General features: G+C 40.7%; 1 protein-coding gene across 3 annotated transcripts in view; it reads right to left on the bottom strand.

The window, feature by feature from the left end:
* Positions 1 to 26,071, bottom strand: part of LOC144493636 (intersectin-2-like) — a 195,797-nt gene that overhangs the window by 161,230 nt on the left and 8,496 nt on the right. The gene's annotated exons all lie outside the window — the stretch shown is intronic.

Here is a 26,071-nt window from a genome sequence, read left to right as displayed (position 1 = left end):
TATGAGGGGTACAACAAATGTTGCAGAGGTTACAGTTTTCAGTCAGTAGCCTCCATTCTCACCATAGCAAATATCAAACAATTTGCAGAACTGTGGAGAGTGTGTGGGGATTGGAACTAAATGAACAGCTGTTTCAAATGAACAAACACCAGTACAACAGGTTGAATTGCCTTCTTCTGCAAGATTATATGATTCCTTCAGCTGTAAAGCCTAACCAGTGCAACCATTGTTATGAATGCCAGACTTGCCTTGTTGAGGGCGAGGGTTCGGAACTCCAAAGTCCTGACAGATCTAGGAGTTTTTGCACATGCATGGACCAGGAGTGGGCTACATATGGCAGTTCGGTATTTTGAGTTCTTTGGGCTGAAGACCAGTCCAGTGCACCTGAGCATAAGGGCAAATTGCATGAAAACTGAAGACAAATGATCCAGGCAGGGGACAGGAAGAATACTAGTTAAGTTGAAAAGAGAGGAGCATCGAAAGAGGCTCCAAACAGGAAAAGGGCTGTGGTTGGCAGACTTTAATCAAAGAGGGTTCAGGAGAAGTCCTGGCAATGAAAGAAGACAGCAGAAGGTTGGTGATTTTGTGTCGCAGGCTGCTGGGGCAGAGGTACCCCTTTGGAGCAATAGTGTTCTGCTGAAGAGCTGAAGTTGTGCTTGTGAGTTGGTGCTTGAGTGCAGATTATGGCATCCAGAGGAGCGGAATCTCGGGGTTGAGATTGAAAACCTGCAAGGTGGGCTGTCATTGATGCCATCCAAGCTGGAGCAACTTGTGGAGAGAATTTCGAAGATGAAGACTGGGATCACTTGCGAGAAACATAGAGTTTCAGTGAGATTTGTTGATGCATGGTGTTTACTGATAGCTGGGTCCGTTGTTGCGAAATCCATGGACACCGTCTTGGTCATATCTGCCAGTTATTATGCAGTGTGGTGTGTTTAACCACAGTTTGTCTGTTAATTCACATGAACCTCATGTTAACCCTGAAGGTTAAGCATAATTATTGTAAATTGTTTTATCTTTCTGAACTTGGATAGTAAAGTTTACTTTTGTTTGTTCAAAACCTGTGGAATCTTGTGGCTTTGTTCTCTTAGCAAGTGTCTTGAATCTCAAACTTTGTCCACTTTAAGTAAAATGTTATTGTTCTAACATTTCTAACATTACAGTTAACGTTACAGTTCTAACATTTAAGTAAAATGTTATTAACCAGGTATAACCAAAAACTTGGGAGTCTGGTCTAAGATCATATCATCATAAACTGAAAGCTTCTCAAGGAGTCCCAAAATAACCCTCCAAAGGCAAATACATAACACTAAAATAGACCCAAATCAAAGACCAGTTCTGAGGTCACCTCCTTCCCCTGTGCTGTATGCTCCTGACTGCACAAAAATCATCTCGTCAGAGTTGTACAAATGAATTAAGTTAGTATGGCAACATTTCCAACAGAAATTTGGAAAGCATGAGACATAGACATTTCTTCTAACTCCAGTTTATACTTTCAACCTCCCTCCCGGAAATTGAAGTTTATCCCAACACCAGAAAGAACTGATCTGAAATCACCCTGGGTATTAAAATGAAAATAAGCCCCTCAGGGCTGAATGCACTTTAACTCATGTTATTAATAAACCTAAGAAAATGACACAACTGATACTTTACCAAGCTGCCAAAACGATGACACTTTTATCAGTTGTGCTGTAGTAAATTCCACTTATCATACTAATATTCAAACATCAAAAACACTCAACACAGCATATACCGTGCTTGTAACTCACTGAGTGTTGTAATATGTTCAATCATAAATATTTTAAAATATATAACTTTTCATATTTATTCAGAAATTATGATTTTAAAAAGCAGAAACATGTTATGGGCCACGGCATTTGTATATTTTTAATTTGTGACATATGACCGGAGACACAGAAAATAGGAATAGAAAACTGAGAAATTAGAGGAAATGAGAGTTAAACACATTTTGATTCAGTAAAATTATCATTGAGCTATTTCTAGTTTTAACCGACAAGCCAAGGGAATATAGACAACCCTTTAAACAAATCTTATTGTTCTAAATGTGAGAGATTCCACTTACACAGCAGGGTTATACTTTAAAGTTTGGTTTTCTGTTGTGAGTCTATGAAAAAGCACTGGGGAGTTAGGGATACAATGTTACGTCACGATATCAGCCAGAGTTCACAGGACTAAGAAAATGCTAAGTACTGTCATTTCTCAAGTTAAAACATAGCAAAACATGTGAATTAAAAAGAGGTGGGGGTTAAGAAATCTGCAGTGGCTTAGTTTCATAACCACAAAAATTCAGTGTAAATGTCAGCCCAAGTAACTACATCCTTTGAAATATTTTCTTTATGCCAAGGTCAAATGATCAAAGACATAACCAATAGTCAAACAAAAAAAGGCATTCAGATTCCTAGTGCATTGGGACTGGTTCTTAGGGAGGTGGAACTGTACAAATTAGACTGGGACTGATGTCCCAGGGGACAGTTTGTTAGAGTGGTTGGGAAGGGTTTAAACTAATATGCCAGGGGGATGGGAACCTATGTAAGGAGTCAGAGAAGGAGGGAGCAAGGACAAAAACAAAAGGTAGAAAAGGGAATAAGAAAAGTAATAGGCAGAGAAACCAAGGACAAAGTTCAAACAATAGAGAACAATATTGGGAGCAAGGCAAACAATGTTAAAAAGACAAGCTTAAAGGCTCTGTGTCTTAATGTGCAGAGCATTTGCAATAAAGTGGATGAACTAATCGCGCAGATAGGTGTAAACGGGTACGATATAATTGGGATTACGGAGACATGGCTGCAGGGTGACCAGGGGTGGGAATTGAATGTCCCAGGCTTTTCAATATTTAGGAAAGATAGGCATAAAGGAAAAGGTGGTGGAGTGGCACTGCTGCTTAAAGAGGAAATTAACACAATAGTGAGAAAGGATATTAGCTCTGACAATGTGGGTAGAGTTGAGAAATACCAAGGGGCAAAAAACATTAGTTGATGTCATATATAGACCCCCAAACTGCAGTGGTGATGTTTGGAATGGCATTAAACACAAAATTAGAGATGCATGTGATAAGGGGATATCGGTGATCATGGGTGATATTAATCTGCACATAGTTTGGGCAAATCAAATGAGTCACAACGCTGTAGAAGAGGAATTCCTGGAGTGCATAGGGGATAGTTTTCTTGACCAAAATGTGGAGGAACCAACTAGCGAGCAGACCATTTTAGACTGGGTAATGTGTAATGAAAGGGAATCATTGCCAATCTAGCTGTACGAGACCCCTTGGGGATGAGCAACCATGACACGATAGAATGTTTTATCAAGATGGAGAGTGAAGTAGTTGATTCAGAGACTAGGGCGCTGAATCTTAATAAAGGAATCTATGAGGATATGAGGCGCGAGTTGGCCTTGATAGATTGGGGAGAGTTACTTAAAGGGATGACAGTGGATAGGCAATGGCAAGCATTCAAGGAACGCATGGGGAAACTGCAGCAACTGTTTATTCCTGCCTGGCACTAAAGCAAAATGGGTAAGAGGGCCAATCCATGGCTTAAAAAGGAAATGAGAGAGTATCTGATCTAAGGAAGAAGCATACAGATTGGCCAAAAAAAAAATAGGTCTGAGCATTGGGAGCAGTTTAGAATTCAGCAAAGAAGGAGCAAGGGATTGATTAAGAAGGGGTAATTGCAGTACAAAAGTAAGCTTGCAGGGAACATAAAGACTGACACTAAGAGTGTCTATAGATACCTGAAGAAAAAGAGGTTGGTGAAGACAAACGTAGATCCCCGACAGACAGAAATGAGAGAATGTATAAGAGGGGACAAAGAAATGGGTGAACCACTGAATACATACTTTGGTTCGGTCTTCACAAAAGAGGACACATATCAGATGCCAGAAATGTTGCAGAATGCAAGTTTTAGTGAGAGGGAAGAACTGAGGGAGATCAATATTAGTAGAGAAATGGTGCTGGGAAAATTGATGGCGTTGAAGGCAGATAAATCCCCAGGGCCTGATAATCTACATCCCAGAGTACTTAAGGAAGTGCTCTAGAAATAGGTCAACTTCCAGGATTCTGTAGAGTCGAGAACAGTCCCTGCAGATTGGAGGGTAGCTAATGTCACTCCAATATTGAAAAATGGAAGTAGAGAGAAAACAGGGAATTGTAGACCAGTAAGTTTAACATCGGTATTGGAGAAAATTCTTGAATCCATTATCAAGGACTTTATATCAGAGCATTTAGAAAGCAGTGGCAGGATCAGACAGAGTCAGCATGGATTTATGAAGGGGAAATCATGCTTGACAAATCTGTTGAAATTCTTTGAAGATGTAACTAGTACAGTTGACAAGAGGGAACCAGTAGATGTAGTATATTTGGACTTTCAGAAAGCATTTGACAAAGTCCCACATAAGAGATTGTCGTGCAAGGTTAAAGCGCATGGAATTGGGAGAAGTGTACTGAGATGGATAGAAAACTGGTTGGCAGAGAGGAAACAAAGAGTAGGAATTAATGGGTGCTTTTCAAATTGGCAGGCAGTAACTAGTGGAGTGCCTCAGGGATCGGTGCTGGGACCCCAGCTATTCACAATATATATTAATGATTTGGATGAGGGAACAAAATGTAACATCTCATAGTTTGCAGATGATACCAAGTTGGGTGGGAGGGTGAACTGTGGCAAGCACGCAGAGATCCTTCAGAATGATCTGGACAGGTTGGGCGAGTGGGCTAACCAATGACAGATGCAGCATAATTTGGATAAATGTGAGGTTATTCACTTTGGAAGCAAAACTGAGAAGAGATTACTACCTGAATGACTGTAAATTGGGAGAGGGGAATGTGCAGCGGGACCTGGGTGTCCTTGTGCAGCAGTCACTGAAGGTAAGCGTGCAGGTTCAGCAGGCGGTAAAGAAGGGAAATGGCATGTTGGCCTTCATTATGAAAAGTTTTGAGTACAGGAGCAGGGATGTGTTGTTGCAATTATACAGGGCCTTGGTGAGGCCACATATAGAGTATTGTATGCAGTTTTGGTCTCCTTCTCTGAGGAAGAATGTTCTGGCTCTCAAGGGAGTGCAGCAAAGGTTTACCAGGCTGATTCTGGGAATGGTGGGACTGATGTATGAGGAGAGATTGACTAGGTTAGGATTGTTTTCGCTGGAATTCAGACGAATGAGGGGGGGATCTCAGAGACTTATAAAATTCTAACAAGATTAGACAGGATAGATGCAGGGAATATATTCCCGATGGTGGGGGAGTCCAGAAGCAGAGGTCACAGTCTGAAGATTTAGGGTAGACCATTTTGGATGGGGGTGAGGAGACATTTCTTCACCCAAAGAGTGGTGAGCCTGTGGAATTCATTACCACAGGAAGTAGTTGATGCCAAAGCATTGAATGTATTCAAGAGGCGGCTGGATATCGCACTTGGGGCGAATGGGATCAAAGATTATGGGGAAAAAGCAGGATTGGGCTATTGAGTTGGATGATCAGCCATGATCGTAATGAACGGCAGAGCAGGCTCAAAGGGCCAAATGGCCTCCTCCTATCTTATATGTTTCTATAGTTTCTCCAACTTCATGGCCTAACCGGCAACCATGCTCAGTTACACAAAGAACTCAAAAATGCATAGGACTCTGTTAAACCCGACCTGTATCAAGTTGCAAATGGCTGCCTTCATCACCAGTTGGTTCATCTTATTCTAAAATAATTTTGTAAATGGGACAAATAACAAATAATGAAACCTTATAGCCTGATAAAACTAACATGGTTATTTATTTTCCGTACAGCTTGGAATCTAGTTACTGTGTATAAATAAGATTTTTGTTTTCTATTGTCCCTGCAGAAATTTGCAACAAGGATAAAATGGAAATAGATCAGATCAGCAACCTGTAACTGAATGTTTGAAAAAAGCTGTAACATTTATATGATCTTAGGGTGTTGTGGCATAAGTCAACTCATCTCTGAAGAATTCCAGAAGCAATTTAGTACATTGATTGGAAGGCAGTAAGATGGAATGAGGTGACTGTTTCAAGGAACATGCTCCTCAGTACTTTGAGGAAAAGTAGAATGAGTTTGTTTTATTTTGCAGCAGTTAGGATTAAAATGTTAAGGATTCAATCCCCATACCAGGATTCATCATTATCATGTGTGTTTTGCCTGAAGACATGTCCTTGGTTTCTGGTCTTTTCCACGTTTCTCTAACCTGTGCTGGTCTTTTCATAAGAACACAAGAACTAGGAGCAGGAATAGGCCATCTGGCCCCTCGAGCCTGCTCTGCCATTCAATAAGATCATGGCTGATCTTTTTGTGGACTCAGCTCCACTTACCCGCCCGTTCACCATAACTCTTAATTCCTTTACTGTTCAAAAATTTATCTATCCTTGCCTTAAAAACATTCAATGAGGTAGCTTCAACTGCTTCACTGGGCAGGGAATTCCACAGATTCACAACCCTTTGTGTGAAGAAGTTCCTCCTCAACTCAGTCCTAAATCTGCTTCCCCTTATTTTGAGGCATTTCCCCATAGTTCTGGTTTCACCCGCCAGTGGAAACAACTTCCCTGCTTCTATCTTATCTATTCCCTTCATAATCTTGTGTTTCTGTAAGATCTCCCCTCATTCTTCTGAATTCCAATGAGTATAGCCCCAGTCTACTCAGTCTCTCCTCATAAGCCAACCCCCTCAACTCCGGAATCAAGCCAATGAATCTCCTCTGCACCCCCTCCAGTGCCAGTATATCCTTTCTCAAGTAAGGAGACCAAAACTGTACACAATACTCCAGGTGTGGCCTCACCAGCACCTTATACAGCTGCAACTTAACCTCGCTCTTTTTAAACTTCATCCCTCTAGCAATGAAGGACAAAATTCCATTTGCCTTCTTAATTAGCTGCTGCACCTACAAACCAACTCCTTGAGATTCCTGCACAAGGACACCCAGGTCCCTCTGCACAGCAGCATGCTGCAATTTTTTACCATTTAAAAAATAGTCCATTTTGCTGTTATTCCTACCAAAATGGATGACCTCACATTTACCAACATTGTACTCCATCTGCCAGACCCTTGCCCACTCACTTAGATGATCTATACCCCTTTGCAGACTTTCAGTGTCCTCTGCACACTTTGCTCTTCCACCCATCTTAGTGTCATCTGCGAATTTTGACACACTACACTTGGTCCCCAACTCCAAATCATCTATGTAAATTCATTTGCCAATAACTTTCAACTTTTAATCCATCCACCATCTTCCTAGAAATTTTTCCTCCATGATGTCTCTTAGAAGTCCGTTTTCTCATAACGGGTGTGAATCTCCCAAAAAAATTTAAATGTCGAATTCGCATTAAAAACTGGAGTAAATTCCGTTGGTTTCTTCAGTGGGATTTTCAAAATGAATCCCCCACACTCTGTGCATCACAGAGATCCCTGGCTTGAATCATGCTAAAAGTCAGTGGGCGGGGCCTATTCCAGCTGGAGATGCCAGCAGCATAGCGCTTGGCGGGCCACTGCACACGTGGCGATCTGTCATGAGTGGAGATCGGCGCATGCGCAGTAGCTCCGCACTGCCAGCCTCCCTCATCACTGCCCCATTGATCCCCCACGGCTCAATCATTGGCCTCCTGGACATGTCCGGGCAAGCCCCAAAACCCCCCGTCCGCCTTGAGTCCCAGTGGACAGTACCAAGGTGCCCCCTGGACATTGCCATTTTGCCCCTTGGGCAGTGTCAGGGGGCCAGGCTGGCACTGCCAAGCTAGCACTGACCGAGGGCACCTCCCTTACTCCTGGGAGACCTCCACGGCCTTCACTCCAGTGGGGTCGGGCTGCCAGCCCCCGCTAGTGGGTAGCTGTTGTAAACCCCGCTGGAGTGAAACATACCTGGCCGGCGGGGGTGGGGTGGATTTTGGCGTGGAGGTGACAATACCGGAAATCTGGCGGCTAGAGACTGCGGAGGCCATTGCGCCCAGTGGGAAGCCCGCAGAACAGCCTCCACGCCTCCACTTTAGTCTCCTGGCCCAGAGGGGTGGGAGAATCGCTTCCAACATGTGCCTTGCCCAGTTTCTCTGTCTGTTCCTAACTACATCAGCATTTTTCTTTTGTGTGTTCACTCTCCTCAGCAAGTCATCATTTTCTTTTTCTATCCAACTGATCCTTTCAATTATCCTCCATACCCATACTTCAAAGCTATTTAGCAAGTTGGTCACCTTGTTCCATAAGGTCAAAGTCTCATATCCGTATAAAATACATACCAAGTCAAACTCTTGATAAGTCGCTTCTTGAGTTATTCATTCAGTTTTCGGTTAGCAACCATCTCTTCTACCAAATACCGCCTTCCCCATTGCTATCTTTGTTCTTATTTCTTTGTTGTATCTTCCATCTGCAGATATTATACTTCCGAATTCTTGCACTTGTTCTACTTCTCTTCTTTCTATGAATATTTCTTGGTAATTTTCAGGGAAGCATCATATTGGTTTTCCAATCTTCATTTCCATTCCAAAGTTCATATCTACTGTTACTAATCTATTCATTAATTCTTGTAATGCTGTTTCTGTAATCCTTGCTACAAATGCTTTGTCTTCTGCAAATCTGTTTATGTTATCATTCACCACCACCCTCCCCCCCCCCCAATCTTAACACCAGATTCTGTGTCTTCAAAAGTTTATTTGATTACTTCTATATAGGCATTGAAGAGAACTGATGATAAACAACAGCCTTGTCGAACCCCTCTTTCAATATCACACTGTCGCTTGGCTACTCTTGTTGTCCCATGTACAGATTTCTTATGAGTTTTCTACATCTCCTGTGTCTTTCAACACTGCCAAGAGCCAATCCAGTCAACACGAGGACTATTACGCACAAAAATACAGAATAACTAGTCATTGTTATTTGCGGCTACCACTTAAGTTAAAAATAAAGACAAATTATGTGGCACATTACACAACATCAGGACATACCAAATCAATGCAGTTCTTTTGGAATGTACCACTGCTGTCTTGAAGGACATATGCCCACATAACAATAATCACTGCAGTCCAACAGTAATTTTGAGATATTTGATGCAATAAAATGCCCCTACAATTACTGATTTGCTCCCTGGGACGCTCTAATTTTCAACATCAGCTAGCTGCATCTGCTGCCCAAATGAAAGTGATATCATTGCAAAATGCTTTTATTAGTGTATATACACACAAGTAATAGAAATAACATGGTACTTAGTCAACAAATAAGAGAAATGTGACAACAAATTACAGAAATCTGATGACCTTGTAGACTCACTGGAATCTAGAGAGCCCAATTTGAAAACCTACAATCTAAGCACCACTTGCAAACTAACTGGGTCTCCGATCGTGACGTATATATCAGTTTCTATGCTAAATTACCAATGTAAATCATCACAATTAATGACGTATTAGTTGCCCAACTATTACCAGACTGTTCTCCAAACTCTCCCATAATGGCAATGCAAAATATTTCCAATAAGTTAACAGGACATATTTTCAACAGAAATGTTTAGATTTTTGTTTAAAACAAACTTGAACAACTGTCAGTGTTCACAGCACTTCACTAGTGATGTTAAATACTTAGATTACTAAAGCAGACCATTCCTTAGTTGGCTGTGCAGCAGGAAACCAACTACATGGTGGGCACTCAGACTAAGATCACAATAATTTCCTGCTAAAAATAGTAATACAATTCTTCGGCTGCTGGCACCTGAAAAATTGCTGCATGCAACTAACTCCAGGGGGATAACAAGAAAGGGAAAAATCAGTATCCGTATGCTGCAAGACCAGGACAACATTCAGGTTTGGGCTTATGAATGGGGAGTAACATACATGCCACAATAAGTCTGAGGCAATGACCATCTCCAACCAAAGAGAATCTAACCATCTCCCCATGACTCCCCAAAGCCTGTCCACCATCTATAAAATACAAGTCAGGAGTGTGCTAGAATGTTATGCACTTGTCTGGATGAGTGCAGGTCGAACAACACTCAAGAAGCTTGACATCATCCAGAACAAAGCAACCTGCTGATTAGCACCAAATCCACATCTCAAACATTCACACCCTCCACTATTGCTATTTTTATTTATTTTGAACATAACAAAATAATAAAATGCTACATTTAGCAGTACTTAAAGAAAATAAATACCAAATATTATGCAATATAGACATGATCGAAAAGGAGTACGAAGTACAAACTTATAAAGCACAACCATTTTTCACAAATATGATTCAAGTATTTAATTTTCCAGTCTCCAGTCACATACTTTTCTCATTTTTCTGCTCCTATTTTCCTCATAATAGCTCCATAATACACCTAAACAATACTACCAGCCTGTTCCTTAACTTAAAAATAAAATTTTATTTCATATAAAGCTAAAAATATCTGTAAACCTTTTCAAGTCTTCACCCCACAAACTGAAATACAGACTTTATAGTACAAATGTAAAGTTTTTTAAAGTAAACATTTTTGCAAATGTTCAGACAATAATTCATTTGTTTGCTTCATGGATAATTATTGCAATTTCCAGTTCAACTGACACCCTAAACTTCAAAGCTTGTACATTTATAAATAATTTGTTGGTATGTGACGCACAGTGACAACAGTGAATATCAACTACAAGATGCACTGCAGCAGCACAGCTAGGCTTCTTTGACAGTACCTTCCAAACTCTCAACCTCTACCACCTAGATAGATAAGGACACAGATGCATGGGAACACCTACACCTGCAAGTTCCCTTTTAAGTCACACCATCCTGACTTGGAAATATATTGCTGTTCCTTCACTGTTGCTGGACCAAAACCCTGGAACTCCCTCCCGAACAGCATTGCTGATGTACCTGTAACACATGGACTGCAGCAGTTCAAAAAGGCAGCTCACCACCACTTTCTCAACTGTAATTAGGGATGGGCAATAAATGCAGGCCAATCCAGAGACATCCACATCCCAAAAACAAGTAAAAGTGGCAACTCACCAGAGGTTAAAACAATCATGTGTGCAGTGATAGAAAAGTAGCGCCATGGCATCCCTTGCAATACTATAACTTTGAAATAAAAAAAGAGTTCAAAAATTCTTCACTCATTCTTAATCTGATCGACCATGAGTCAACAGGTTTACAGCCATTTCCCACCTAAGCAGAAGATTCACCTACAAGATTGGGATCCCTTTCTCTCCCACCTTATGACTAGAGTTTCATGTATGTTGAGAATGCATGTATCACATTATCCCTTGTTTCCTTTTGCTCAAGTCACTGAACTTTTCCAACACTCATGTTTGATTCAGTCTTCCTACATATAATCTAAGGTATCAATAACAACAGCAACTTTTTTTTTTTAAATCATTCTTTATAGGACACAAGCTTTGCTGGCTGGGGCAGCTTTTATTGCCCATCAGTAATTGTCCTTGAGAAGGTGGTGGTGAGCTGCCTTCTTAAAATTCATGTGGTGCAGGTACACCCACAATGCTATCAAAGAGTGAAGTCCGGGATTTTGACTGAGAAAGAGTGAAGGAACAGCAATATTTTTCCAAATCAGGATTGAGAGTGTTTTGAAGGGGAACCTTCAGATGTTGATGTTCCCGTGTGTCTGCTGACCTTATCCTTCTAAATGGTAGTGGTTGTGGGTTTGGAAAGTTCTGCCTAAGGAGTCTTGGTGAGTTCCTGCAGTGCATCTTGTAGATATACGGTACACACTGCCAACACTGTGCTTCGGTCATGGAGGGTGTGAATGTTTGTGGAATGGCTGCCAATCAAACAGGCTGATTTGTCCTGGATGGTGTCAAGCTTCTTGAGCTGCCCTCATCCAAGCAAGTGGAGAGTATTCCATCACACTCCTAACTTGTGCCTTGCAATTGGTGAATAGGCTTTAGAGAATCAGCAGCTGAGTTACTCGTCACAGGATTTCGAGTTTCTGATTTGCTTTTGTAGCTACAGCATTTTTATGACTGGTCTAGTTCAGTTTCTGGTCAATGGTAACCCCCAGGATGTCGATAGTGGGGGATTCAGCAATGGTAGCGCCATTGAATGCCAAGGATTGATGGTTAGATTCTCTCTTGTTCGAGATGACTATTGCCTGACATTTGTGTGGCGTGAATGTTACTTGCCACTAGTCAACCCAAGCTTGATATTGTCCAGGTCTTGTTGCATTTGGACATAAACTGCTTTAGTATCCAAGGAGTTGTAAATGATGCTGAACATTGTGCAGTCATCAGTGAACATCCCCACTTCTGACCTTATGATGGCAGGAGGGTCATTGACGAAGCAGTTGAAGATGGTCGAGCCCAGTACATTACCCTGAGGAATTCAGGGTAATGTACTAGGCAGTGGAATTGAGATGACTTATCTCCAACCACCACAACTATCTTCCTTTTTGCCAGGTATGACTTGAACCAGCGAAGAGTTTTCCCTGATTCCCATTGACTCCAGTTTTTCTAGGGCTCCTTGATTTCATACTCCTTGCTGTCAAAGGCAGTCTCTCTCATCTCATCTCTGAATTCAGATCTTTTGTCTATGTTTGAACCAAGGCTGTAATGAGGTCAGGAGCTGAGTCACCCTGACGGAACCCAAACTGAGCGTCAATGAGCAGGTTATTGCTAAGTAAGTGCCACTTGATAGCACTTTTAATGACCCCTTCCATCATTTGATCCCCTGGCTTGATGGTAACGGTAGAGGGGGGATACAGCCAGGCCATAAAGTGGTTGAGTACAATTCTGCTGCTGATGACCCACAGTGCCTCATGGATGCCACAGAACACAACACCTCAATGTGAAGATGGGACTTTGTCTCCACAAGAACTGAGTGTGGTCACTCCTACGATCATGAACAGATGCACCTGATGAAGGTAAAGGTGAGGCTTCCACATGGAAGAGTACTGATTCATCAGCTGAGTGGGTATGGTACATGCTAATCAGAAGGAGGTTTCCTTGCTGATTTTTGACCTGATGTCATGAGACTTCATGGAGTCCTGAGTCAATGTTGAGGACTCCCAGCACAACTGCCTCCCAACAGAATAATACTCAGCCATCACCTCTGCTGGGTCTGCCTGCTGGTGGGACAGATCATAACTAGGAATGGTGAGGTAGGAGACATTATGTGTAAAGTACGAGTATGGCTATGTCAGGCTGTTACTTGACAAGTCTGTGAGACACACTCTCCCAATTTTGGCACAAGCCCCAGATGTTAATAAGGAGGACAGGGTTGACCAGGCTAGGTTTGCTGTTGTCGTTTGCAGTGCCTAGATCGATGTCAGGTAGTCCGTCTGGTTTAATTCCTTTTTATTATCTTTGTAACCGTTGGTGCTTGCTTGGCCATTTCAGAAAGTATTTAAGAGTGACCACATTGCTATGGGTCTGGAGTCACATGTAGGCCAGACCAAGTAAGCATGGCAGATTTCCTTCCCTAAAGGACATTAGTGAACCAGGTGGGGTTTTTTTAAAATGACAATTGATGATGGTTTCAAGTTCATCATTAGACTTTTATTGAATTCCAATTCCACCATGGGATTTGAACCTGGGTTTCCCTGGGTCTCTGGACTACTAATCCATTGACAAAACTACTACGCCCCTTATATTTCAATATAATAAACATCTCGAGGTGCTTCACAGGAGGATTATAACAGAAGTACGACACAGAGTCACTGAGGAGCTATGAGGTAAGCTGGTCAAAGAGGTATGTTTTAAAGAGTATCTTAAAGGAGAGACAGAGACGTGGAGCAGGGTTAAGGCAATTGAAGGCACACCAACTAATAATGGAGTGATGTCTGGGATGTTCATGAGACCAGAATCAGATGAGCGCAGATAGTTGGGATGGTTATGAGGCTGAAGGAAAAATACTGAGATAAGGAGGATGAAAGGCCATGGAGGAATCTGAAAATAAGAATTGAGAAATCTTTTGTTTTTTCTGGTCCCACAGAAATCTACTATTTTCCAGACAAAAAAATCATGAAATAGCAGAAATCAGTTTACCCAGCTGAAAGATTCTAAGAACAAAGCATTCTGATGATATTCTTGGTTCATTTTGGTTTTTTTTAATTGAGATATTGGGATTTTTTAGATGTTTTGAGGATCACATTGCATGATTTATTTGTTTATGATTAAGCCCATTTATGATGACAAAACAATAGAATTATTTTTATTACGAGAAATTATAGCATTTGCACCAATGTCTGAGGACTGTATTCCATAATCCATTCACTTTTTAATTGCAAAAAATATAAATATGTGCCTTGTCTACGAGAGTTCATGGACTATTAAAAAAATAAAGATTAATAAAACTTGTGTTCATTTAAAAAATACTATAATCCATCATCATAGAGTGATTTCACTTCTTATAATTCATACTGTGATTAAAATTGTTTATGGTACATTAGACAGAATATATAGCACATTCTGAGCCAAAGCACTGTGTGTTACCTCAAAGAATAGTGCAATCTATGTAACATACAATATCAATTCAGGTCAATAAGTACAACTGACCAAATTACATTCAATGGAGCTCACAGAAATCACAGAAACCCTACAGTGCAGAAAGAGGCCATTCGGCCCATCGAGTCTGCACCGACCACAATCCCACCCAGGCCCTACCCCCATATCCCTACATATTTACCCGCTAATCCCTCTAATCTACACATCTCAGGACACTAAGGGGCAATTTTAGCATGGCCAATCAACTTAACCCTGTGATAACAAGTTCACTTAACTGGAGGTAAATTCCCTGAAAGGAGAGTCAGATTAATTTCAAAGCAGAAATCAAAGGATCTTTTAATGGAAAAAGACACTTGAATACTTTCAAACATATTTCTGTCATAACAGAATTAAAACTGAGTACATTTCTGGCAGCAAATAACATGGAACTACATAGCTTACATGTATTCGTTCCAAAAGAGTCTATCAGGTAATGGCTACTAAGGCTGTTCTATCCAGAGCCATTGTACTGAATGGTGGAATTTCTATTCAGAAAATGGATATATTCAGACAAGTCTCAAAAGTCAATTCTAAGTGCAGTCACAGTGTTGTTCTTAACATCCACACCCCTCTCAGATATGTTTTCTGTCTTGCCATCAGCAAGAAAGCCATCTAGAACATCAAATCCTTTTGAAACTCTTTTCCCCACCATTTTAAATTTAAATCTTTTGTGCCTTACATGTCACTAATCACTCCTTGAATCAAGAGGGGAGGCAGCTGACTTGTTCCAGCTATGTGCAAAAGCTTTTTGAGCCAGAATTACTACAAAGTACAGAAGAAGATGGATAAATTGTTCATCAATTTTCAGTCTCCCTGTCTCAGTTCATAAATTCCTGGGCACTGCAAAGGCTGGGTGAGCATGCCACGTGAGCAATTAGGAGTGAAAACTAATTGTGTCCTAATTTACCACAGAGCAAGTCTGTTTTATTCATTCAAGAGATATAGGCTTCCCTGGCTAGGCCAACATTTATTGTCCATCACTAATTGCCTTTGAGAAAGCATTGGTGAGCTGCCTTCTTGAACTGCTGCAGTCCATATTGTGTAGGAACACCCACAGTGCTTTTAGCGAGGGGATTCCAGGATTTTGACCCAGCAACAGTGAAGGGACAGCAATATATTTCCAAATCAGGATGGTGAGTGGCAACCTCCAGGTGGTGGTGTTCCTATGCACTTGCTGCCCTTGTCCTTCCAGGCAGTAGTGGTCTTGGGTTTGGAAGGTGCTGCCTAAGGAGCCTTGGTGAGTTCCTGCAGTGCATTTTGTAGATGGTACACACTGCTCCCACTGTGCATCAGTGATGGAGAGAGTGAATATTTGTGGATGGGCTCCAATCAAGCAGGCTGCTTTGTCCTGGATGGTGTCAGGTTTCTTGAATGTTGTTGGAGCTGCATTCATCCAGGGAAGCGGACAGCATTCCACCACACTCCTGACTTGTGCCTTATAGATGTGGACAGGCTTGGAGAGTCAGGTGAGTTACTCCCTGCAGGGTTCCTTGCCTCTTGTAGCCACAGTATGGCTCGTCTAGTTAATGGTAACCCCCCAGAATGTCAATAGTAATGGTGTTACATTAGTTTACAAGGAATCATATTCTTAATATACTTTGCTTTCAAATTTATTATTAAACATAAAGGATAATAATACTTTTCCTTTCCTCTGCAGGCTTCATACTGTACAAACATTTTTCTTTCTCACTAGTCAGAGGTAATACATCAATTCAGAAGAGTTCCAAATGCTATCTTGTGTATAATTTCTCCTAAGTTAGAGTCACCATTCTTTTTCAGCTTGTTGCTGGCATGTAAACGTGAAAACAAAACTTCCTTTTTTTCTTTCCATTTTCCTTTACTCCCAACATATTTTACTTCCAAATAGGCTGAACAGACTGACAAAGAACCATAAATGAGACTACCACCAGTAGGTTCCCACCAGTACTTCTGTACATCATTCAATATTTACAACAAATTTTAGGTGTTTAAAATAAATACACACAACAGATGAATTACATTTGTATTCAGACGCTGGAAAAATACAGGGAACTACTGAAAAGTGCACTGTCTCCAGGAAAAGACTGAATGCGATATTGATATATTTTATTTATAAGTAATAGATTGAAATTTTTTAGTTAGGTTTATTTCTAAATGACTAGACAGGGTAGATGCAGGGAGGATGGTGGGGGAGTCCAGAACCAGGGGTCACAGTCTGAGGATTCAGGGTAGACCATTTAAGACGGAGGTGAGCTAAACATTTCTTCACCCAAAGAGTGGTGAGCTTGTGGAATTCATTACCACAGGAAGTAATTGATGCCAAAACATTGAATGTATTCAAGAGGCGGTTAGATATAGCGCTTGGGGTAAATGGGATCAAAGGTTATGGGGGAAAAAGCAGGATGAGGCTACTGAGTTGGACGATCAGCCATGATTGTGATGAGTGGCGGAGCAGGCTCGAAGGGCCAAATGGCCTCCTCCTGCTCCTATCTTGTTTGTTTCCACGTTTCTATGTATGCCAGTAGGAGCAAACCAATGAAATGTGTGGTGGACAGGAAAGGTTGAACCAAGATATTGAACCATTTTAACGAAAATAAGTACACAAAACACTATGATTCAATTGAACAACAGTTTCATTCAGAGCAAAACAAACTGGCAAGTGTAACAGAGAAAAAGTCAAAGTAAACAGGTTAAGTGAAAATTCCAGAATGTTCAAAGCATAAATGAAGGAAAGTGGCTGCGTAGAAGATTAGGAATTAAGCTGTCTCGGTTAAAGAAGTTGCTATTCAACAATTACAAGAGACATAAAGTTACACAGCTGCAATAGCCACAACATGGCACAACAGCACAAATCCATTTACAAAAGCCAGGAAGAATGGATATCAGGCCAGACACCTTTTGTCCACAAGTCAGTCCCCAAGTATACATAAAAATCAGTGGATCCTATAATTTGTTTTAAAATAACATATTTGTTACACCATTGGGGAAAAAAAACACACGCCGGACATAATACAGACATTCCATTAACATCCACAATGAGAAATGATAGGTTAATGCATTGGATAAAGATTCACTGAAACTCTTGTTCTCATGAAGGATCCTTATCCAAAGCTTTAAGTGAGTTCTTTCTTCAAATCCATGTACCATATGAAAGGGAGGATAAACTGATTTGGAGCAAAACCACTATTATAACAGTGGATATGTATCGTATTTGCAGCTATAGATGACAGGATACAGAGAATAACAGACTGTTGTATTACAAAACTAAAATAAATAGATTATTTATTCTACTCTCCAACATATTGTGAAACACGATCCAAAAGCCCTTCAGTTCAGGTCAAAAGGTAAAGTATGTTTCCTATTAGTATCTACCATGACAACCATTCCCCTCGAAGCAATGCAAGGCAAATATCATGTAAATTAGCACGTTTTGAAAGCTGATCAATAACCCCAAATTCCACTTTTATCAAATACAATTACATTGATCAAGGTCAAAATTACATATGAAGTTCCAAGATTTCTCTTTTTTAATATTTGTTCTTGGGCAACAATGGCAAACCTACTTTAATTAATCTTCATTGGTTGCCCTGCAAGCATTAAGAATCAACCATAGAACATGAACTGCAATCACATGTTGACCAGACCAAGTAGGGATGGCAAATTATCTTCCCTCAAGGACACTGGCAAACCAGCTGAGCATTTTACAACAATATAAAAGGACAAAGAAAATTACAGCACAGGAACAGGCCCTTGGGCCCTCCAAGCCTGCACTGACCATGCTGCCTGAACTAAAATCCCCTACCCTTCCAGGGACCATATCCCTCCATTCCCATCCTATTCATGTATTTGTCAAGACGCCCCTTAAAAGTCTATTGTATCTGCTTCCGCTACCTCCCCCGGCAGCGAGTGCCAGGCGCCCACACCCTCTGTGTAAAAAAACTTGCCTCGTACATCGCCTTGCCCAGCCAAATATGGCAGATTTCAGTTATGTTTCGGTTACTAGCACAAAATATTCACAAACTGATAACTGAATTCAAGATCATAACTTGACATTGAGGGATTTGAGCTCAAAACGTCTAGGTTGTTAATCCAGTACTATAATCACTGAAATACAGTCAGTAGATAAAGTCCAACCTCCAGTCTATTAAACTTTCAAATTACAACTCCTCTGGTGGCTCTGTGGTAAATGCACAGCTCGGTACAGTACTGAATCATTCCGAGTACAAAGTTTGATCTATATGCTCTGCTAGTTTAGCTGATCTCACTTGAACAACAGTAGACACTTCAGAATTTGGCAATATAGAATCCCTACAATGCAGAAGGAGGCCTTTTGGCCCATTGAGTCAGCACTGAGAAAGAGCATCTGATAAGAGCATCTTACCCAGGCCCACCCAATGCCCTATCCCCGTAATCCCACACATTTACCCCGCTAATCCCCCTAATTTCTACAGCTTGGGATACTAAGGGGCAACTTAACATGGCCAATTCACCTAACCTGCATATCTCTGGATTGTGGGAAGAAACTGATGCACTCAGGGGAAACCGACACAGACAGGGGAGAATGAGCAGACTCCACACAGTCACCCAAGACTGGAATTGAACCCAGACCCTGGCGCTGTGAGGCAGCAATACTAACTACTGTGCCATGAACAGTAATTTCCTCATTGACAAGCAGAGAAATCTGCTTGATATCTGTTTGAATATCAAGTCATACAATGAAGACAGAATCAGGCTCTCCTTTTATGTAAACCTGTTAAAATCACTAACTGGACTCAAACATAAAGAATGACCACTTGAACAAGAAGCACTCAAATCACTCAAAGCACATCATCAGTAGTTGACATCTTAAGAGAAGTCTGAAAACAACATTTTGAACCGTGTTATCATTCTACATTTCATTTTAATATCAATAATGATTGTGAATTTTAAACCAATCTTTCACTAAATCAAAACAACACTCAGACTTGGCTACAATTCTCATTGTTCTACACTATGATATAATAGTTTCATGAGACAAATATCGCCACCCAAATGATAAAACCTGATAGGATCTGCAGTGGAGTAACAGAGTAAAACTAATTTTATAATCTCTGGTCAACTCAACCATGAAAACAAAAATAGTGGTCAGATTAAAAAATTGTTTCCAGGTTCAGAGTGGGACAGTTTTTTGTTGATTTCCTAATTCTAACTTCTCCTCAAGGTTTTATTTTTCAATCAAAGAATCAATACAACCAGGACAGAGATTCGCACAGCACTTCAACATTGCTTTAAGGATCATACTATTGAATACACACATGGCATGTTTGGAATGTTTTCTGGACAGTAGCATGTGTCGTTCTCAAAAATGTACAACACCAACAAATTGCTCCAAGAGGATTCAAATCTAATTCTGACAACAACTTCCGCTTATAACGTTAAACAGTTTTCTCTGTTAAATGCTGAAAATACACTCGCTGTGCATTTCAAGTATTTGTCACTTTTGATTCATATGTACAGCTTTTCTCAATCTTTTGTGCCAGTTTATCCAAGATGAATAAAGTCAACAACTGGAAATTGTTAACAGTCACACCAGTAATTCTATCATGCCATTGCGAAATCCCAACCTGGCTCTCAAACATCTAAGTAACAAGGTTGTCAAGTCTGATGTTTCAGAGGCAAGTATTCAGAGGAAAAATTATATCATTTGTTTGGATAACGCAGACTCTGATTCTGCTTTCCTGTTTTAGAACTAACGGTGCTTGATCGATAATAATGAAACATTCAAGCCGGTCCTTCCTTTCAGCAGACAGAATTGCTAGTTATAAGTGACTAAAATTCCTGGGGAAAACCAATTCATAGGCACACAAATAAATCCACATTCAAAGTCCACTGTCTCCCAAAAACTGAATTAAATACAGTCAATTTAACTGAAAAACAACCCCATGGAGTGTAACAATTCTTTATAAATCTTTTGTGCCGGCCAAAGTAAAAGCCAGTTTATGCATGCCTGCATCTTTATCTTAATTTGCCAAACAAAATTGTTTTGCCTGCTGCATTTTTAGGGTGGGTGGAGTTCTTCCAGAATGTTGGCTCACAGACTGCAGCTAGAAGTGTATTTCACTGTATTTCTGATTTGGGAGCAGACCTTTGAGTGCTGTCTCCAATATGCTTTTATATACAGTACCACAATGTGAATTAACATTCATCATCAATTATGTTGCTTGCTATAATTTAACAGAAATCATTTTTAAAGCTAGTATATAAATAAAAATGGCCACAAAGTGTGGTCGAGTCATGCTCATTTTAATGGACTTAATTCAAATTATGAACATATAAACATATAAAATTGATGGACAATAAAAGACCAGATGGTCCACCAAGCCTGCCCCATGCAACATGATGGTTGGAGCATCACTCTCCTCCCTGCACAGCCAGGTAACCTCCTGAGAGTGGCAACATTGGTGAAGCAAGGGAAAGTACGATAAAACCAGACTTACAACTCATTTGCAAACATTACCATTTAAAATATATGACGAATAAATTATTGAGGTTTTTGTTATCTTTCACCAATCTATAGGCTTATGAAACCCGAGCTTGGTGTCATTTAACAACTCTTTCCTTATTTACCCAGTTTTTCTTTCAACGCTAGTGGCATCCTGCACTTTGACCATTGGAACTTCAGCTTAGTAATACAACAAAAATAACTGATTCACGACACAACGTCACTGCACTGTTAACAAAGATTTTTTTTTGCTCACAAGAAAATATGAATCCTCATAATTTCAGTTGCTCTGGCCTAAGTCAGTAATGATATATCAAAGACTTTCAAATAGGATTAAAACACCCGAGTGAAAAAATTGATTTTGGTAACATCTCTCTTCAGTTATGCTTTTCCCTGCCCTCTTCTGACTGGTCAAAGCAACTAATCTAAAACAACAGCTTACATTTAGATTTCAGCTTTAATGTAGCAAAAACAAGGAGCTTCACAGCAATGCTATCCAACAAAATTTGACACAAAGCTACATAAAAGATATCAGGACTACTGTCATAAAAAGCCACATAAAAAGAGATATCAGGACAGCTGGTCAAAAACCTGGCCAAAGAGATAAGTTTTAGAAAATGATTTAAAAGAGAGGGGAGAAAGATAGAGAGGCGGGGACATTTGAGTGGGATATCTGGAGTTTAGGATCCAGTTAACCGAAGGCACGCCTTCCAGTGGCAGAGAGGTAAAATCTAGAGATAGGCAGGAGGCCAGAACTGAAGGAGTGCAAAGATCTTGGGGCGCTCTAGCATTTTACAGAGATAGGAAAATGGAAGGGCTTTGCAGGCATTTGAATACAAACATGAGTTTTAAAATTGAGGCGTTATCAATGTGTGCAGGGGTGTTAGTTGAGCAAAATTAGTTAGGAAATGGGCAGCAGAATTTTGAATGAGCTCAAATTTCTGGAGGATTGAAAGTGGGAGACTGCCCAGGAGAGAATTAAAAGAGTCAGTCTGGAGGTAACAAAGACATGGGTGAGGGTTTCAGCATCAAATGGTCCAACCCAAGAGTAAATAATCTAGTTTTAACTAGGCGAGAAAAAGCCATGTTGAATCGTCCTTAGTGAGATCAGGAGGATCATTAACCTTCTGTGTGTAATATGGACATTGTTGTTTTATTTACTAATGCCAGTTCTTTGAAAGAAAGGCCAGCAGAAGAATATTACATTAATCAAGGGATAATAAGACTTCCTTTAATTTCAAGCTGCATCCTAAAAGATGCACCTTCCAGCTGTCACGGCCATAAACGCTGCTAAAATTTTACAATAACTTAGCGATGCCGAGAACATAAGAAAACATTTATTCTTTATGGGGCAATCCTATCAGCCTCCATCAATGATAATTTACTGGACACAGTACTTTCTTTGGCAGTATGGTGTGTTACTTTTACTATGCAAAACATTAAGGTGACATGTTCAGGATTATAAACAGTATGAAAGTAATACCATCTGCCGAAACTTAAATGAAAGTGTAGTTTATCAAATGACTTGACTTTTGCTACGTGTTTTTTGCTATTATTCGCAATTACCACCAAATTTCCCTGATTGGTATCTTGTTGGTAGTATAAGAGCAACGTGACTACTCAATATGATTTAATCATTAACTGTGCCAAAGCAGTGATGGGGTAATTAGTTTGATTTGCCTTAACTGATAAGTAGTCCTTTCTAATAGATAAGCTGCTCTCTTTACAGTATTCCGCTTTACTTCATCTCGCAAAAGAAATACATCGCTGAGCGTTGTTCAGACATTGCAACATAACCAAGCAAAGTTTTCAAATAAAGTGAGTAAAAAGACAACTGTTTCAGTCATAAACTTATTTCTCTTCCTATGGACAATTCTTAAGGATAAAATGAAATTCAAGTTTCCCCTTCAACAAACATAGGGCCCACAGAGATTATCCAGTAAAGAACCATTACCAGAACAGCAGCGACTGTGCTAAAGGAACCTTGCCTCATCTGTTTCAACAGTTGGAACTCATCCTAGGATTTCTTTATTTACCAAAGGAACTCCAAACTGAGACAGTGTTCGTCTTTTACACTGTGAAATACAAGTCATTATTTAGAGACATAGTGCACCCTTCATAATTTGCGAGAGAAAACATTTCAAGATTACTAATAATCTCACAATCAAAATGGTAAATCTGATATCAATCCCACTTATAGTGTGCCATCTTTTGCCAAGGTGTCAAAAGCTGTAGAAGGTCGTGGGAACATAGTTTGGGTTCTGGAGTTTTCTTTGCTGCTAACTGAAAATATTAATCACTAATTGCTTCCACTACATTGGTAGGGCAAGATAAGGTTAAAATAAACTTTTTTTTGGAGAAAAGCAGGCTTTTCGGTTTCCAGTTTACATTTCAGACATTTTCCAGACAGCCCACTCAGGGATCAGGCTCTGAGCGGAGTCAATGTCAGAATTCAAACAATACATTTTGATTACAAACATCCCTCACAAAACAAAGGTGTCATAATTCCAGCTAAGTAATGGGTAATTAATTTTGGTGATGACAACACTTCACCTTTCACTGTTCAGTAACTGCATAGCCAGTCTGCTACCAAGCATCTGCTAAAACTGCCCTAAAGTCAACTCTTGGAGATAGGGGACAACTCTTCTTCAGGTGCTTCCTTGCCCAGAACAGAATGCAGCACTCCAGATGGACTCTAACCAGTGCTAAACATAACTTTGCATTCAACCCCCTTGAGATAAAGGCCAATGCTCCAGTAGCTTTGTTAGTTTCTTTTGCAGCAAGTATTTTCTGTAATTGAACCCCTAAATCTCTCTATGTTGATACAGTTCTTAGCTTCCCTCAACATTTGGAAAATATTCTGATCCATCGTTTATGCTGAAAGTGGATAGCCTCACATTTTGCCATGTTGAATTCCATCTCACAGTTTTACCTACCAACTTAATCATAGAATTATAGAAACCCTACAGTACAGAAAGAGGCCATTCGGCCCATCAAGTCTGCACCGACCACAATCCCACCCAGGCCCTACCCCCACATCCCTACATATTTACCCACTAATTTCTCTAACCTCCGCATCTCAGGACACTAAGGGCAAAATTTAGCATAGCCAATCAACCTAACCTGCACATCTTTGGACTGTGGGAGGAAACCGGAGCACCCGGAGGAAACCCACGCAGACACGAGGAGAATGTGCAAACTCCACACAGACAGTGACCCAAGCCGGGAATCGAACCCAGGTCCCTGGAGCTGTGAAGCAGCAGTGCTAACCACTGTGCTACTGTGCCGCCCTGTCCGTGTTCTGTCAGTAATCTGTCAGTGTTCCCTCACAACTTTCAGTGTCCACCGTAGTGTTTACTATACTACCTTAAATAAAATCTTAGATTAGATGTTTCTGTATAAAAGGTATTTCTTTACTCAAGTCAGTTATAAATAGAGTAAAACACTGTGACCTTTGTACAGATCCCAGGAAGACACTAGTCACATGCTGCTAATTTGAGCACATACCCATTATACCTATTTATTTTATTGTTAGTGCTGAAGCAACTGTTTATACAAGTGAAAAGGCTACCTCCAATTATATGCGCTCATTTTTGTTAATAGGCACTTAAGTAGACCCTTACCAAATGCCTTTCAAAGTCTATATAAATAACATCCATAGACACTCCCTTATCTACGTTCTGCAAAAGAAATCAAGGTTTGTTCGATAATGCGAGCCTTTTACAAATTCATTCTGGCTCTCTCTGGCAGCTCACATCTGTTCAAACGCTCAGTCACTCTATCCCTAATGAACAAAGAACAAAGAACAATACAGCACAGGAACAGGCCCTTCGGCCCTCCAAGCCCGTGCCGCTCCCTGGTCCAAACTAGACCATTCTTTTGTATCCCTCCATTCCCACTCCGTTCATGTGGCTATCTAGATAAGTCTTAAACATTCCCAGTGTGTCCGCCTCCACCACCTTGCCTGGCAGTGCATTCCAGGCCCCCACCACCCTCTGCGTAAAATACATCCTTCTGATATCAGTGTTAAACCTCCCCCCACCTCACCTTGAACCTATGACCCCTCGTGAACGTCACCACTGACCTGGGAAAAAGCTTCCCACCGTTCACCCTATCTATGCCTTTCATAATTTTATACACCTCTATTAGGTCACCCCTCATCCTCCGTCTTTCCAGTGAGAACAACCCCAGTTTACCCAATCTCTCCTCATAACTAAGCCCTTCCATACCAGGCAACATCCTGGTAAACCTCCTCTGTACTCTCTCTAAAGCCTCCACGTCCTTCCGGTCGTGTGGCGACCAGAACTGGGCGCAGTATTCCAAATGCGGCCGAACCAACGTTCTATACAACCGCATAGAAGATTCTCTTGCTCTAAGTGTGCAAGTAAAACATCTTTGGGTTTTCTTTGATTTTATCTGCCAATATTTTGTTCCTATTCTCTCTTTGCTTTCCTAATTTCCTTCATTGCTTCACCTCAAACTTTCTATACTCCTCTAGGCTTTCTACAGTATTCAGCTTTTTGTGACTGACATAAGCTTTCTTTTTCTGTTTTATCTTACCCTGAATGCTTCTGGACATGATGTGGAGATGCCGGCGTTGGACTGGGGTAAGCACAGTAAGAAGTCTCACAACACCAGGTTAAAGTCCAACAGGTTTATTTGGCAACACAAGCTTTCAGAGTCAGACTCCGAAAGCTTGTGCTGCCAAATAAACCTGTTGGACTTTAACCTGGTGTTGTGAGACTTCTTACTGTGCTTCTGGACAACCAGAGGGCTCTAGATTTGGTGGTACTTTTTTTTTGTGGGTACATGTCTACACTGTGCCTATAGAATCTCGCTTTTGAATGCTGCCCACCGATTGGACACTGTTTTCCCTTCTAGGAGCTGTATCCAATCCACTCTTGCCAACTCAAGTCACAGCTGTGAGAAATTTGTCTTGTCCCAATTTCAAACTTATATTCCTGGTCCATCTTTATTCTTCTCCGTTATGCTAGTGACTATCTCCAAAATGGGTACCCACTGCCATCTGCCAATTGCTGAGACTAAATTTAGAATTGCACCCTATTTCATTGGGTTTGTTATGCACTGGCTGAAAAATTTCTCAAATGTATAGATTCATAGAATCCCTATAGTGCAGAATGAAGCCATTTGGCCCATCGTGTCTGC

The sequence above is a fragment of the Mustelus asterias genome, chromosome 5 (assembly GCF_964213995.1).
Source record: "Mustelus asterias chromosome 5, sMusAst1.hap1.1, whole genome shotgun sequence".
In the NCBI taxonomy this organism is placed as follows: domain Eukaryota; kingdom Metazoa; phylum Chordata; class Chondrichthyes; order Carcharhiniformes; family Triakidae; genus Mustelus; species Mustelus asterias.
Note: the sequence above shows the minus strand (reverse complement) of the source record. Positions and strands in the feature narration are given on the sequence as shown.